Source organism: Pezoporus wallicus, unplaced genomic scaffold (genome assembly GCF_028554395.1).
Source record: "Pezoporus wallicus isolate ANWC-B61680 ecotype Strahan unplaced genomic scaffold, APGP_CSIRO_Pwel_v1 scaffold_7107, whole genome shotgun sequence".
NCBI lineage: Eukaryota > Metazoa > Chordata > Aves > Psittaciformes > Psittacidae > Pezoporus > Pezoporus wallicus.
This window is the reverse complement of record NW_026642114.1, coordinates 6008276-6025559: the sequence shown is the minus strand read 5'-3', so window position 1 is coordinate 6025559 and position 17284 is coordinate 6008276. Positions and strand designations below refer to the sequence as shown.

The following is a 17284-nucleotide window of genomic DNA, read 5'->3' as shown; positions in this document are numbered from 1 at the left end:
TGGGGTATAAAATCAGCCAGGATTTCCAGAGCAGAGGTTTCCTTGTCCGTGTCCTTCCTCCTGTTGTTATAGCATCCTCGCGGCAGTCCCTGTCATTGCACACCCAGGATAAGCCCATGCATTTTAAACTAATGAAATGGAGCAGCTGGGTACAAGCGCTACGTGACTATCCCCTTCTCACAGACCACCAGCCAGAGTCCCATGGGCTGCAGGCTGTTCAACAAATAAAGAGCTTTCATCTGATATATTGACTGATAACAGACAGAGAGACCTGACCAGGCCCCTGCAGAGAGTCTTGGAAGTACCTGGGAAGAAAGAGGTGAATCTTACTAAAACTGCTGGCAAAGAGCGAGGGAGACCTTTGCCCATGAAGGGAGGAAAGTCGAGGCTGGAATGCTTCAATCTCATTTAAGTTAAAACCCATTGAATGCTTTTAGGGAAAAAACAGAACAAACCAAAGTTGTCGGGCAATTAAAAGGGCTGTGGGGTGCATCAAGTAAGCCTGAATCACAGGAAGAAGCAGACAGGGCATGCTCTCCAGCAGCAGAGGTGCCACAGGTACATAACAATATTCTACATTTCCACAAACTCTTCCAGCCTTAGGAAACCAAAGGCATTTGATTTGGGCCAAGAACAAACTTATCTCTAATGAAATAACTGAAGCAAAGTGATGACACAGACATGGAATGGAGAACACCTGGGAAAGGATCACTTTTTTATAGTGTCTAAGATCCCAACACAAGTATAATCCACAACACAGAAACAAACTTAACAGTGTTTATTCTAAGGAGGTTGAAGGCCAAAGTACGCTGCAGCACATCTTTATCAAAAGACTTGCTATCAGTAAAGCATTTCATTAAACAAAGTGACACATAACCTCCTCTTCCAATGAGGGGATGAGAGTTATACTTTTGTGACTAAGTTGATTAACAAATACACAAGCGATGGTGAATAATCTGAGAGCTGTGTATGAAAGGTTGATGCCATGCATGTACCAACAAGAATAAGGCAACACAGCTTATTCTGACAAACTTCTGGATATCAATACTTCTCCTGGAAAAGGACCGATGGCATTTGTGCAGTATGTTTGCAAGGATGCAGAAAGCATATCAGAGACTGGATCCAAAATTAGCAGAACTGTCACATATTCTTTGTTTCCCAGATTCTGCATTTTCCCTGCATCTTCCCTCTCTGAGACCCATAAAACAGTATCTTTGCAGTTCAGTTAATTTTTTCTAGCATCCTGCCTCCCTGGACATTGCAACTGGTAGTGCTGCACTGGTTGATAACATCAGGCACTGAGTCAGACTCCTGAGCTGTCTCCACACTGGTATCTCTATAGAAATAATTACTAAATCACTTAAGAAAAGCCCAACAGAAAAAATCAGAGGCAAGCAGAAAAATTCTAAACAGCAGAAATTTTCCACCCTTTTCAAAGGTTAGCAATGGCTCAGCACCTTTTAAAAGAGTCAGACATGATGAGTTGTTGAATGCCCTTCATGAGCCAAAGTTTCCTGTGAAAATGCATATGCTTGTCTGCTGTTATTCAGTATCATCCATACAGTTATATGTGCCCTAGAAAACACCTTTCAGAGAGGATGCACAGATTACTCGTGACCATTCTGGAGCATGACTGCTGATAAAATGATACTCCTTTTAGGCAGCGCTCCTCTGATGTAAATAGAATTTTGTCAAACAGCTTAGCTAAGCCCTGTTCCAAGCCTCTCACTACTTTTCCCCCGAGCAATAGAAAGCTCATCTGCTGAAGAAGGTACTGACTGACTGATAGTGATTTCGGTGAGTTTATTTGACTAACAACAGAACATCTGTTTGAAAAGCAGAGTGCAGACCCCTGAGGGTGGGCTGCAAACAGGACTGCTATCTGAGAAAGAGGTTATCTCTCTGTTCCCTGAGCCACAATGGGACAACAAAGGGAGAAACAAACAAGCCATAAATCCCAAGGAGAAAAGAGACTCCTAGCTATTCCCTTAACTCAAAACCCTTGACAGTCTTCAAGGAAATGGCTTTAATTACCATGTTTTTTTTCCAGACACAGTATTTCTGGAATACCTTTTCTAGGGCTCAAGTCATAAGCTAATGGATCACAATTTGCAACTGCTGAATGTTTGGAAACCATCATGGTAGTCATGGTAGGGCACTGCAGACCTGACTGGATAAAGCATCAGATCACTATTCCAATTCAACATTTTAGCATTTAGTGAAGACTGAAGATCTACAGATCAGGGGTGGGCTCTGCTCACCATGAGAGGAACTAACAGACACCAAGCGAAAGCAAACTGAGCTTATGCCTTAGGTGACCTTGGGTAAAACTGCCCTCTTTGAAAAGAGGCTTTTGTGCTGATCTAGTAGATTCACCGCTACTGGGCCAGCACAAAGATGCCACATTGGAAGCAAAGCTTGTAGAGAAAGAGAGAAACTACAAGGAGGGAAGTGAAAATTATTCTGCACTATCATCTCAGCTGGTCTGGAATGCAAAGGAAAAGTCTTGCAAGGGGTACTACCTTTTCCCCAGCAGTGGCCAGGGGTGGACACTCATGGGCAGAGAGTAAGGGCATGGCAGGTATACAGTGACCCTCACACCCAGGGTATTTCAGGGAAAGCAGCAGCTTACAAGCTTCCTGAATCAGGATTTGACTCCAGACCACTGTGCTTAAAAGCCACTGATGGACCTATCCTCTAAGGTGCTGTGTAATCCTTTCTGGTACACATTTATACAAGCTGCAATAAATAAGGGATTTAGGAGATTTTAAGACATCAGTATATTATTTTCCCCAGAGAAGATGCGTGGCTGAGAAAGACCTACCACTAGGCTGTGTTAGAGTTTTCAGCAGAGGTGGGGTTGCTGCAAAATACACCTGCGAACACATTTACATGCCTGGAAGGCAAGAGCCATTGCAGCACCACTGCAAACTTCCTCAGGCTCCTCCAGCATTTGTTCATTACACTAAAACTCAAACCCATATGAGTAAAACAGGGATGTAAGCTGCTGCTCAGGCTCTTGGTGCAGCTCCAGCATCTCCTGTGGAGTTACACCAGGATGAATTTGGCTCACGCTTCAGTGAGCATGGCCACATACCACTTGGACAATTGCCTCCATACATGACACACACCACAAGTCTCAGCTGGATTTGCTGCTTCTGAAATGAAAACACTTTGCTCGCTTTCCCCAGCCTTAGCTTGGTAATCTTTACTAAACACTTATCAACTAGACGGCCTTCGTTTCCTGAGAGCCTGGACCTAATTACACCAGGAAACACTCTGCTTTTTCTTCAGACACTGAGAAATGCTGGTTTCTGAGCCCTCCTCCTACAAAATCAAACTTCTGTCTGATTAGTAGCGGATAGGGCTTGGAGGAGGAATGCAGCTAAATCTCAAAAGGCAAACTGCAGTGGTTATTCACAGAGATGCCCTGGCTTCACTCTACATTGTTAATAATAACAATAAAATGTCACATCTCCCCTCCATCCTTTATTGATCTTAGCTGAGCCTTGCAAGGCCCCTGCAAAGAGGTATCACTTTCCCCAGCTTGCAGGTAAAGGGTCCAGTGTTTCATGGCAAATCAGAACCAGATCTCTGGGTTGCCGGCTTCTAACACCATTCCTCGAAGGAGTGAAACAAGCTCCTGCAGCTCCATTTCTTTATCAGGACATTTGATACAGTGGTGGGATGAAGCAGCCTTTGCCAAATGTGCTGCACAAAGAACAGCACTTTCAAAACCCTCCTTTGTGTCACAGGACCAGCTGGGATGTCGAGCTACAATTGCATGCTTGTAATAGAGCTCAGAATATCGCCATCAAATCAAACTGTTGGTTAATTAGTGTATGAAAAAAGCCCTACAAATGCACAGTAATGGAGTTTTAATGCCAGTAGCGCCAAATCGCAAGATCTGCTGTTGCATCAGTTTTATCCTGTGAGCTGCTCAGCCCGTCCCAGTGGGCAGCCAAGCAGCAGTTGTGGTGCCACATCTGATGGAAGCAACCTACAGCAAACCTGCTTGGGCAAGAAAGGCAATGAAGACTTGTGCTAGGGGGTTGTGCTTCCTCTGACTGTGGTTTCCAGACAGTCTCATTATTCCTATTATCCTTGCTCATGACAAAGCCTACAGAAAGTAAGAGCAGAATTGTGGCCCTTCTAGTGCTGCAGTTTTCCCTTTGCATGAATTGGTGAAATGGCATGGATGGGATATGTGAGCTTCCAGTGTGGCCAGTGCATGATCACCAAGGGGTGATCCAGGAGGAAGTGGGCACATAGAATCATAGAACAGAGTAAATGATAGAATAGTTAGGGTTGGAAAGGACCTTAAGATCATCTAGTTCCAATCCCCCTGCCATGGGCAGGGATACCTCACACTAAACCATGTCACCAAGGCTCTGTCCAACCTGGCCTTGAACACCGCCAGGGATGGAGCATTCACAACTTCCCTGGGCAACCCATTCCAGTGCCTCACCACCCTTACAGGAAAGAATTTCTTCCTTATATCCAATCTAAACTTCCCCTGTTTAAGTTTGAGCCTGTTACCCCTTGTCCTGTCACTACAGTCCCTAATGAAGAGTCCCTCCCCAGCATCCCTATAGGCCCCCTTCAGATACTGGAAGGCTGCTATGAGGTCTCTACTCAGCCTTCTCTTCTCCAGGCTGAACAGCCCCAACTTTCTCAGCCTGTCTTCATACGGGAGGTGCTCCAGTCCCCTGATCATCCTCGTGGCCCTTCTCTGGACTTGTTCCAACAGTTCCATGTCCTTTTTATGTGGAGGACACCAGAACTGCACACAATACTCCAGGTGAGGTCTCATGAGAGCAGAGTAGAGGGGCAGGATCACCTCCTTCGACCTGCTGGTCACGCTCCTTTTGATGCAGCCCAGGATACGGTTGGCTTTCTGGGCTGCAAGTGCACGCTGCAGCCAGCTCATGTTCATTTTCTCATTGACCAACACCCCCAAGTCCTTCTCTACAGGGCTTCTCTGAATCTCTTCATGATGTACATGTCTTTCCAAGAGAGAGATTAAGAGATGTGCACTCTGCAAAGGGCTGGTCAGCAGCACATCCCACATTTTTCACTCTGAGTTGAGTGAAAAAATGTTATCTTTTTCCCTCCTACAGCCAGAAGCTGGAAATAAGACACAATCCTAGTACCCTAGACAAAAGCAGTCCACAGACTGAAATCCTGGGAAATGGGATAAACCAGAAGGGAAGCCAATGCATTAGAGCAAATACTTCCCATTTATCTCTCCAGCATTGACCAAGCACCAAACTGGAAGCACCAAACACCCCGAATGAGGCAGAGCTGAGTTTTTTTCTACCACCATCCTCCCTGGCCTACCGTCACAAATACATTGCCAGTGATGCAATGTGGGGGAAAATGCTTAGTCCTTGGGCAGGGAGGCTTCTAAGCCCCGACACAGTGTCCCACACAGACTGCTGCTCAGGCCAGGAACACCTGCAACAGCTGCTTGCAGAGCAGGTCTTTAGAAAAGAGACTTGTGTTTACCACTGAAACAAGCACAGAGACAAAATACACCAATATCTACCTCTGAATAGATAAATGCTTGGTCTGCATGAATTCTCGTACTGAAGGCAGTTATGGATAGAGTCAGGCTGGATGCCAGGTACACAATGAACAAAAATATAGTGTTTAGCTCCAACTTTTGACACCCTCATGGCCCCACTTGCTGGAAACCCTGTAGAGACACACTCCTCCACAGCCTTCTTCACATCAGGGGCTTAAGAGTCTCCATGGTGGTGGATGTTCTTCACTGTTCTCTTATCCAAGTGCTGGCTCCTCCGTTTCTCAGCTGTCAGTGGCACCAGGAAACAACATCTTGAAGGATGCATGTGTCACTTGTAGTCACAACACAGGTGTTTATTCCATTAGTGTTTGCTTTAGTTTGCCTGCCTGGGGTGGATGGGGAAAGCAGCTGTTTGCTGCAACTCCAGTGAAGGATGCCTCTGGAGAGGCAGCCCTGCCTGCAACTGTGGGATGAATAGCACAGAGCCTGCGGGGAGTCGGACACAAATATCACGCAGTGGCACACACAGGCGGTAGTGTCTCCCACAGGGATGCTGGCAGGGATCCCCCCCAAGCACAGGCTGTTATTACTCACATTCTGCATCCTGGCTGCCAGCTGCAGCCCCACAGCTGATGTCACCATGGCAGGCTGAGAAACACTACCTGCTGTCTGGGGCAAAACTGTTTTCTAATATGCAAAAATGAGAAGCTGTCTGCCCTGCTGAGGACACGTCTGAAGTCATGCTCTTGCCAGAAGCCAGTGTTTTCTGAGCACTTCCAAAGGGAGTCTGGTTTTCTAATTCTTGGCTCTGTTCTGAGTTACTGGGAATTCTTCTACCAGTCACTACATATCTCCATGACTCAGTTTCCCTGTTAAACAGGAGCACAAATGTTTTGGCCCTGGCTACAGGGAAGCTGAATGACAGCATTTAAATACCTCAGATGATGTCTCAGGGCTTAAGACATGGCAAGATTTTTCTGTTGATCTTCAAATTATGTCTCCTGTGAGAGCTCACTCAATCCTTTTAAGTGGCTCTTTGTCCCTGTTCCCATCCACACCCTGGCTCCTCTTTGAAAGGCTGTTTATAGAGACCGAGATATAGAAAGAAGTCAAACAGGGTCAGGCTCACTACTGCTTTGCTGCCCTGAGCTGCGGCCAGGGAGGGGTGGTTTCCCGCTCCCCCGGCGATCCACCGGGGAACAGCAGCCGGACTGTCTGAGGAGCCTCCGATGTGGGTGGGTGTCTCCTGCCCCTTCCCAATGAGACGGTTTATCTCCACTGGAAACAGCTGAGACGGAAAAGGTGGATGATGCCAAGATTAAGTAAAAGGAAAATAGCGTCCCTAATCAATCATGCTTGGACAGTGAGGGTTTTATGTGCACAAAGACTTCACTTAAATTCTTTTTTGCATTTATCCACAAGAAAAAAAAGAAGCGGTGGCTGAAAAAATTGCCAGATGTTGATTCACCCTTGCTCTCTCTCTGCAAATGTTTCCATTTTGTTGAAAACCCAATTTGCAAACTCAGGAACCCTCAATTTTTTTTATTTTTTTTTTTAATTAAAACCTGGAAGCATCTCCAATGGCAGCACATGACGTGGATGAAGGCAGAGGAACTCTGCCATCCAGCAGACTTCATGCTACTAATTTCTCTGTGGCCTGGAGCAGCAGAAGCAAACCGGTCACTCTCTTCCCTCTCTGGTACCCTAGATTCATAGAATCAATTAGGTTGGAAAAGACCTTTAAGATCACCAAGTCCAACCATTACCCAAGCACTGCCAGGTCCACCACTAAACCATGTCACTGAGGGCTTCATCTACACAGTTTTTCAGCACTTCCAAGGATGGTGATTCACCACTTTCTTGGGCAGCCTGTTCCAATATCAGTTTAAACCACCCCTGGTACAGCTTGAAGCTGTTATCTCTTGTTATATCATTCATGTTACATCTAACTCCTTTCAGATTGTTGTAGAGGTAGTTGTATGAGGTAGTTGTATAAGGTATTTGTATAAGGTAGTTATATAAGGTCCACCCTGAGCCCTCTCATCTCCAGACTAAACAATCCGAGTTTCCTCAGCCATTCCTCTTAAGGCTTATTCTCCAGACCCTCAAGTGTGGGTTTTCCCTGGCATGGAGAAAAGAATGAGTAAAGAAACAGGTACCTAAATGCAGATTTTTAAGAGAAAATATGTGTAACTACAATAAACTTTATTGGTAAGGATCCTAATCATCATCTCATTCACAGAGGTCCTTTAACTTGCTAGCACTGCAAGGGGAAGAGACTGAAATTACAAGCCACAGAAGGCAGTGAGATAGCCAGAATGTAATGACGTCCTATGGACTCACACCAAACACCTGAGTGGAAATCACAAGCCCTGAGAAATCCCATCAAAACCCACAAGAAGGATTTGCATTTTGCATCCCAGTCCAAAGACAGCATCTTCAGTACAGCAGCCCCTTAGAAACAGCTCAGGAGTCACTCCAGTGCTAACTTTAGAAGACATCACTTAGGAAGTCGTCTATAACTTCAGATCTCATCTCTCATGTGACCCAAAGCACACTTGCTCAGCCTGAGTAATCCACAAAACCTAGAGTCTAACCAGTAGGCATGGCTTCCCAAAAAAACCCCTAAACCTGAGTTCTGTCTGCAGCAGGCAATGGTGCACCACAGACCATGCAGCAAACGATGGGTTTCTCAGGTCCCACACACAACCATGTACCACTAACAACATCTCAGAGCATACCATGCTGCAGAGTGCAGGAGCTGCACCACTGTCCAACATTGCTGCTCTGAACACACACTTATAGCCAGCTATCGATGGATTAAGTATGAGGGGGAGGCCAAGTCACAAGTCTATTGTCTTATTTACTTATAGCCTCCTGGCACATGCACCTAACCATAACATCACATTTAATTTTAGTTTTGTTAAATAAACCAACAAAACAAACAACCCCCCAAACAAACAAACAAACAAAAACCCAACCAAACAAAAAACTTTGGACTTACTTTCCATAGTCCTTCTGTTCTATTTACTACACAACAGCTGTTCATTTCAAGAAGCTGTTGGAAAAACACCCATCTGCTCCCAGCCCAGACTACTGTTAAGAAGCAGAGCATACTTCTCAAACTAAAAAAAATAAATAAAGATGCTTAAAAAATATAAATAAAGATGCTTTAAAAATTACAAATATGAAGAACGTTGGACAAATGTGTTTTGGTAGTTGCTGAAGCTAATTCAAAACATAAACCACTGCCGGTGTAACTTCACTGGAAACACGTGGCTTTCTATCCAAAATAAATCTAGGCCATACAATAAAATCTGCACAACCTAAATGCTGACTTGGTTGGCAAAAGGAGGCAGGGGCAGGCTTGCATAGCTAATACCACTACTGCATTCAGCCCTCTGGGTTATTATGTATAGATGTTTCCTATGACAACAGCATGCCTCTCCTCCTGCTTTTTGGGAGCACTTCCCTGGTGCAGGATGCTCCTGAGCCTCTCCCCACACAGGGAAGCAAGGCTCAGCAAAGGGAAGCCATTCTGCAAGCCCATGAAGCAGGGAACAGGGCACAGGTCTCTTGGTTGCATTGCAAAGCCCAGCAGAGCATGGCACAGCAGGGCTCAGTCCAGAACCTGTTTTGGGGTCCCTGGGCTGTACCTGCAAGCCCTCAAGGACTGGCAGAGCAAACACAGCTCACACTGTTGTGCTGTGGCACAGGCACACACAGCAACCATCCCAGGAATGACACAAATACAAAGAAAAACTGGTTGCCAGTGACAGCAGCTGAAAACTCTCTCGCTGCCAGACCACAAACAAGCTGGAGACATTTCCCTCCCTCATCCTACTTGACATGAGACCTGAGCCAAGCTCCTTCTTCAGTAGGTCTCCAAAGGATTTACTATGAGACTGTCTGTACATTTGATTCCTGGTTGCACAGATTGTCCTTGCACTGACGAGGTAAAAAGCCTATGATTTATGGTGCACTGGTGGCAAAAGCACTATCTTGTGATAGGTCAAGAGGGTCAACACCAACCCCCAATTTTCCAGCAACCCTGGGCTAGATTTTCACCAGACCAAGAACAGCAGTAGCAGCTTTCAACTCTTTTGGGAAATATAAGAGTTACTTTGAGTGAAACACAAGGAAGGGCCAAGCTTTTCAATAGCTGCAGACCTTAGTTTGCCTGGGCATACAGGCAGAACAGGGTGGGCTTCTCACTGCAGCTCCTTCAGGCAGTTCTGGGTTAACACTTGAACTCAATGATCTTGAAAGTCTTTTCCAACCTAAATGATTCTATGGTCTGAGGGCTGCCTACCGTGCTTGGACACCTCAAACGAGGGTTGCCAGGCAATTGCCACATCTCATTTGCATGCAATATCACATGCTTTTCTCTTGTGCTGAACAGGTCAGCTGGGTTGCAAGCACTTCTGGTCCCACGCTATGCAGGGAAAGAGGGACTTACATGCCCGTTACTGCAAAGATGAATAGTCTTCTTCATCAGCCCTACCACAGAGAAACTATTACTTATGTACATGATGACAGTGGTCCAAAGAGGCAGCTCAGAGCAGGGCCCTCTAAGCCAGCTGGCTAATGCTTCTGCAGACTCCTCGTCCTATGCCTGAGTCAGCTGAAGGTTTTAAGATGCCCGCACCCCAAAGAGCTCATGAACGAGGTTAAAGGAAGGTGCCAGAGAGCAGTGAGGATAAGAGGGATACAATAAAGCTTAGCTTTTGGAAAGCAGATGGGCCCAAATCATGCAAAAGGTCTTTATGATCCCTCAAGCAGGAAATTAGTGATGACACACTGTCATGTTGCTGTGTCAACAGCTGACACATCACAGCAGGGTAATTTCAAGGATGCACAAGTTATTTTAAAAGCTTTCTTCAAAACTGCAGAGCTGGGGCACAGGAGCGTCAAAAGCCTTGCAGAGAAATGGCTCTGCAGAAGACCTGCTGTTAAGGGAGACCTCAGTCCCTTAGGACTCAGCCTGTGTAGAAGAGCTGCAGCCAGCCCTGCCATCCATGGAAGGCATCTGGGGCTCACCACAGACAGCTGCTGATACAAGACAAAAGCACCAGCCTCCTTTCCCTTTCCCCTTCCAAAATAACAGTACTCTGACCCAAAATGTGTTCAAAGGGTTCGTTGTTGTCTGACCAGCATATGTGATTTTTGAAGCTAGCCTGGAAGTCTTCAAGGTTGTGGCCAAAGTTCTGCATGTCTCGAACATGCTACAGTACTTGTGAGAGTCTCCTTTATCCTTAAGAGGGGCTTTTTGTTTGCTTTCAACATTATGCACTAGAAACAAAATATTCCTCCCTTCTGGTGCTCTCCCCCTTTCCTATCGGAAGCAGCCACTGGCATTTTCACTGACAAAATCACCAGGCTGTTATTCTAAAGGTCTGCATATTTACTTTCTCTGCTTTTTTTCAGCAGTAGGGTGCAGGAGCCAAACCCTTGAGGACTGACCTACAGTGTCCTGCCATGCTGGACACCAGGAGGGATAGAATCATAGAATCATAGACTAGTTAGGGTTGGAAAGGACCTTAAGATCATCTAGTTCCAACCCCCCTGCCATGGGCAGGGACACCTCACACTAAACCATGGCACCCAAGGCCTCGTCCAACCTGGTCTTGAACACCACCAGGGACGGAGCATTCACAGCTTCCCTGGGCAGCCCGTTCCAGTGCCTCACTGGAATTTCTTCCTTACATCCAATCTAAACTTCCCCTGTTTAAGTTTTAACCCATTACCCCCTGTCCTATCACTACAGTCCCTAATGAAGAGTCCCTCCCCAGCATCCCTATAGGCCCCCTTCAGATACTGGAAGGCTGCTATGAGGTCTCTACTCAGCCTTCTCTTCTCCAGGCTGAACAGCCCCAACTTTCTCAGCCTGTCTTCATACGGGAGGTGCTCCAGTCCCCTGATCATCCTCGTGGCCCTTCTCTGGACTTGTTCCAACAGTTCCATGTCCTTTTTATGCTGACGACACCAGAACTGCACACAATACTGCAGGTGAGGTCTCACAAGAGCAGAGTAAAGGGGCAGGATCACCTCCTTCGACCTGCTGGTCACGCTCCTTTTGATGCAGCCCAGGATACAGTTGGCTTTCTGGGCTGCAAACGCACACTGCCGGCTCATGTTCATTTTCTCATCAACCAATACCCCCAAGTCCTTCTCTGCAGGGCTGCTCTGAATCTATTCTCTGTCCAACCTGTAGCTGTGCCTGGGATTGCTCTGATCCAGGTGTAGGAAACCCTGGATTTCACAGCACTGCCAACTGGAACTGCATTGCTGCTTCCAGCAGCAAGTTTGGCATAAGGCACATACTCATATATCAGCAGAAAGAATAAAATCCATGTTTCTTCTGAGCCTTATGAAAAGGCTACCCCTGTTAAGCACAAATCCTGCAAAACCCATTCAGTCTCTAAGGAACATCTGCATTTACAATCTGGTCTCATTTTCTGACCCATGATGTTAGATACAGCCTCCGTGTAGATGCATCTCCCCTGTGGTTTTGCTTTTCAGAAAGATCCTGCCTTTGGGAGAAGTTTGCTGGAGTTACCAAGTGAACATACACAACCCTCCCCTTGGATAGCAGTATGTTAGGAAATGGCCCGGGCTTACACATCAGTTTGCTTGTTAACCTATTCATTTACCCATCCCAGCAAAGCCTCCTACCTGCTCCAAGTTAACGCCTTCACACCCTGCAGCAAGCAGGCATACGTATCACCAGCAGATCTGCTCTGAACCAGCCACAGCACTGCTGGCCAAAGCAGGAGGCAGGATCCTGGGCCATGGCCATGACTCACTCTCCTGGCCCTGCCAACAAAGCAGTTTTGGAGTGGGGAAGTGACAAGGAGACTTAAATTAGGAAGCTGGTGAAACAAAATGAAAGAAAATCCTCTTCAGCTCTCCTTGCTTGGGTCCAGCAGGGAAAAAAGGGAATGGGTGTACAAAGCATGAGAGGTGTCAGAACCAATGCTGAGATGAGCTCTGGCCAAGCACCCTTTTCTTCTACCAGCTTTTCTTCTACCACCCTTTTCAGCTTTCCCTCACCCGATCCAGGGGAGCAATGACTGTGTCCACGCTGCCATTCAGCATACAGCATGCAAGTCAATGCACTGTATGGGCATGTCAATATGCTGTGTAGGGTGCTGCCAAGCAAAGTGGCCCAAAACCAGATTCTCCAGGTTTGCCTGTCCCTTCAAGGCCTTTCCCCAAGCCCTCTCACAGTTTGACAGATTTAAATCATAGAATCATAGAATAGTTAGGGTTAGAAAGGACCTTAAGACCATCTAGTTCCAACCCCCCTTCCATGGGTAGGGACACCTCATACTAAACCACGTCACCCAAGGCTCTGTCCAGCCTGGCCTTGAACACCACCAGGGATGGAGCATTCACAACTAGCTGTTTGTAACATACTGGCTCATAGCTAGCTGCTGCGCTAGCTGGACTAGTGCTCCTGCTGCAGCATAATCACAGATGCACAGAAGCAGACAGGTTGGTGTTCAGCTGACAGCTATCCTCCCTTCCAGCTCACACTTCTCCCTTCTTCACCACAGGGACACTCCTAAGAAAGACACATCTGCCTCTGATGATCACCATAGACAGGCTGGGTCACAGGGGTCCCTACACGCCTTCTGCCCTCTGTGGTCTGGCATTAATTCCACAGTTTAATAAGCAGTTATATCAAATCTGCAGATGGGGATAGAGGAACTTTCTAAGTTTGCCCACTTTTTCCTCACCTTGCAGACTCAACCCAAGTGATGTGTTTCCGTTTCCCAGCAGTCCCAAGAACAGATTTTTACATTAAAATATGTCTGGGAGAAATAACAGGAGAGGTTCTGTACTGGAAAGTCTGGCTGCTGATGAAAGATATGCTATTAATTGTTGTGATTTATTTTACATGCTAAGCTAGAAGTCACAGTGGCAAATGCTGGAGTTGTAACATCTGGGTTTATGTTGGGAGCATAAGAGATGCAGTACTTCTCTGACCAGGGCTGAGTTTACTCGACACACTGTTCTTGCTGGTGTTGAGCTGATGTGACCAAGTCCTGCTAGAAGAGCTCCTAACCCTTACAAGCATGTGTCCTGGCATCATTCATACTTACCGCAGCTATGCTGCTGTGGGCTGGCATCATATTTGGGGCTCTTTGCATGCAGCCATCCAGCCAATTCTTATCCACTGAGTGGTCCATCCATCAAATTGATGTCGTTCCAATTTAGAGACAAGGATGTCGTGTGGGACAGTGTCAAACGCTTTGCACAAGTCCAGATAGCTGACTTCAACTGCTCTACCCCTGGCCATCAGTTCTGTAGCCCCATCATAGAAGGCCACCCAATTGGTCAGGCAGGATTTCCCCTTAGTGAAGCCATGCTGGCTGTCACCAAGCACCTTGTTGATTTTCATGTGCTTTAGCATGCCTTCCAGGAGAATCTGCTCCAAGATTTTGCCAGGCACAGAGGTGAGACTGACTGGTCTGTAGTTCCCTGGGTCATCCATTTTCCCCTTCTTGAAAATGGGTGTTATATTTCCCTTTTTCCTGTCATCGGGAACTTGACCTGACTGCCATGACTTTTCAAACATGATGGACAGTAGCTTAGCAACTTCATTTGCCAGCTCTTTCAGGACATGAGGATGGATTTCATCAGGTCCCATGGACATGTGGACATTCACACATTTGCCACTGAAGACTGAGGCAAAGAAGTCATTAAGAACCTCAGCCTTCTCCAAATCCAGGGTAGCCAGCTCTCCTGATAGCTTCTGGAGAGGGCCTACGTTGTCTCTAGTCTGTCTCTTGTTTGCTACATACCTATAGAATCCCTTCCTGTTATTTTTCACATCCCTTGCCAGATTTATTTCTAACAGAGCTTCCCTCACCTGGTCCCTAGCTTTCTGGACAACATCCCTGTATTCTTCCCAGGCCTCCTGTCCTCACTTCCACCTTTTATAAGCTTATTTTTTCCCTCTAAGTTTCCTCAGCAGCTCCTTATCCATCCATGGAGGTCTCCAGGCCCTCCTGCTGCACTTCCTTCTAGTCGGGATGCAACACTCCAGAGCTTGTAGCAGGTGATCCTTGAATATCAACCAAGAGTCTTGGACCCCCTGCCCTCTAGGGCTATATCCCATGGAACCTTACTAAGCAGGTTCCTGAAGAAGCCAAAGTCTGCTCTCTTGAAGTCCAGGGCAGTGAGCTTGCTGCATGCTCTTCTCACCGCCCTGAGGATCTCGAACTCAACTGTCTCATGATTGCTACAACCAAGTCTGCCCTGGAGGATCACGTTCCCAACCAGCCGCTCCCTGTTGGTGAGCACGAGGTCAAGCATGGCACCTCTCCTTGTTGGCTCCTCTGTTACTTGCAAGAGGAAGTTGTCTTCCACATAATCCATCCCTCCTGGCGCCACCCCCTGTGAGTCCCTGCTCACCTCAGCAGAGTTGCTGGCTCCTGGGCAAGGCCTGGAGAGGGCTCAAGGCTCCCTTGGTGGCTCTCACTACTCAGAACTGGGGCTCCCAGATGTGGGGTTTCCCCTTTCTCTGGGGTTGAAGGCTCCTCTCTGGAGCTGCTCACCTCAATAAATGGCCATCAGTGGCAGAAATGACTAGATTAAATCAGCCGCTGGGGCCTGGACCTGCTCTGACATGATGGACTAAGCAGATCCCTGCTTTTGGGATTCACAGTCATCACAGGATACACATCCCAGAACAGTTACAACCAAGTCAAACCTGACCCTTCTTCCTATGCTTATGTCCCAGAGCCAGGATGCTTCTACAGAAAACCCATGATACCCAGCCCCCCACTTTGTACACACTTTGTGCAAAAGCCTTTGTCAAGTTTCAGCCTGTGGCTGAGATTTGATAGCCAAGTTAATAACTCGGGGAGGTGACAGTTCAGAGCAAGGAAGATGACAAAGTCAAGCTCACTTTTTCCCTACAACCAGACAAGTAGGACAAGCATCAGGAAAGGGAGGAGGAGGTTGTGCCACAGCCCTTGGGAAATCCCGTTGCATGACTGGCCAGGCAGGGTGGGTCAGCTCCCAGACAGGCAGGACAGATGTTGTCAAGGAAAGAAAAGGTCTGATTAGGGCTTTCTACCACTAATAATATCAAAACAGTGTATTGCTTTAATTGGTAGTCAAGCAGAAAATGAAACGGTGCAAAAAGGAGAAGCCGCAGGTGAAGTAAACTGGAATAATGTGGTGTCTGCAGGAATGACAGACTTCAAGTGCCCTTAACACTCAAGTTTTTTGCTTGCACGTCGGGAGGTCTGTGAGGTGCAAGCTATCAACTCCTACTCATCAGCCCATGGGAATACTCCCACACTCCTGCCTTTGCATTGCTGGTATCTTGACAAGTATCTCCTCCAAGCTACAGCAAGCCCTTGGGAAACACGAGTTGGATGATCCTCTCGCCCACTCTGATGTGCTGGAGGAAGGACATCCTCACTTTCTACCTCTGAGAGCCATTAAAGTGCACTTTCTTCAGTGCCTTGGCTTTCCTGCGCTGGGTCCATCACGTCCCACCTGCCCCATAGCTCAGAGCCTGGGCTCACTGGGGCAGGACGGGTTTTGTAACATGACTGTACACTGATCAACACTGACCTTTTCTGACTCCCTACTGCTATGGGAGCAACAAAAACAAATAAAGGCAGGAATATGAAAGAATTATTTGAAGCAACTTACTGGAACTCTCTAGAGTGTTTCTAAATTAGCTTTTATTTTTCCCTGCAGATCCTGTGTAAAAGCCAGAGCACGTGATGGGAGGGAAATGGCATGCATATGGGAGCACATACTAGCAGGTACCCTACAGTGGGGGATAAAGGTTCTGTAAATCCTTAGGATGTTCCCAGGCTGCAGTTTCTTGAAAGCATTACAGCTATCATCTAAACACTCAAGCATGCTCATACACAGCAGCAGGCATGTTGTGACAGCGTGCAAACTGTGTACAGTGTTTGTACAGACCTACATGCACTTATCTATGATGTATGTATCATAACAAGGGCAAACTGTATGTCTGGAGTCAAAGCTAGGTGGAAAGGCTGAATGTAAATTGTCTGCTAATTCATGGAAATAACAAAGTGGTCTGCAGCAGGGCTTAGCACACTCCAGAGTTCAGCTGCCCTTCAACCCCAAACTAGCACCAGTGGAGCTCAAGAAAGCAACTGGCAACTCCCAGGTTGTGAGGCTCAAACCTCAGCCTGCTCAGAGCTCTATTGAACCTGTCACCCAGCAACTGGCACAGGGCTTGGGATGATGACAGAAGGCTCCGTGCATGAGCACTGCAAATCTGCCAGCCCTTGCAAGAAGGGGGCTACAAAGGGTTAAAGATAGGGACACTACACCTGGCTGTGGGTGAGCAGGATGATGGAGTTGGCAAACCACTGAGCCTCCTTCTCTGGGATGCTAAGACCGGATGGCTTTTGCTGCTTTCAGTAGTCTGTGAAAAGAACAGATGCCTTTTCCATACACAAAACAAATTACTTCCTTGTTCTCAAGGAGACACTTCCCTCCCACACATCCATCTAATTGCTGTACTTTTACAGCTCCTCAAGGGGAGGAAAAGACCCCCACTGCACCTCAGCTGCTTGGCACTTTCCTTCCTATGAGCAAGAAGCCCCTTTGCTGCTGGCCTGGCAGAGGGGGGTCCCCTGGGAGGTGAAGGCCAGCAATCGCAGCCAGGATTTGGGTTGCGCTGACTGCTGGCAGCACTTCAACTGCCTGCGCCAGAGAGAAAAAAATAAATAAATAAAAACCAGGGGGCTG

At 47.0% G+C, this 17284-nt stretch overlaps 1 protein-coding gene across 2 annotated transcripts in view; it reads right to left on the bottom strand.

Annotated features, from left to right (window-relative positions):
• The window catches only part of P3H2 (prolyl 3-hydroxylase 2), a 73148-nt gene that overhangs the window by 22917 nt on the left and 32947 nt on the right, over window positions 1–17284 (bottom strand). The window lies entirely within an intron of this gene.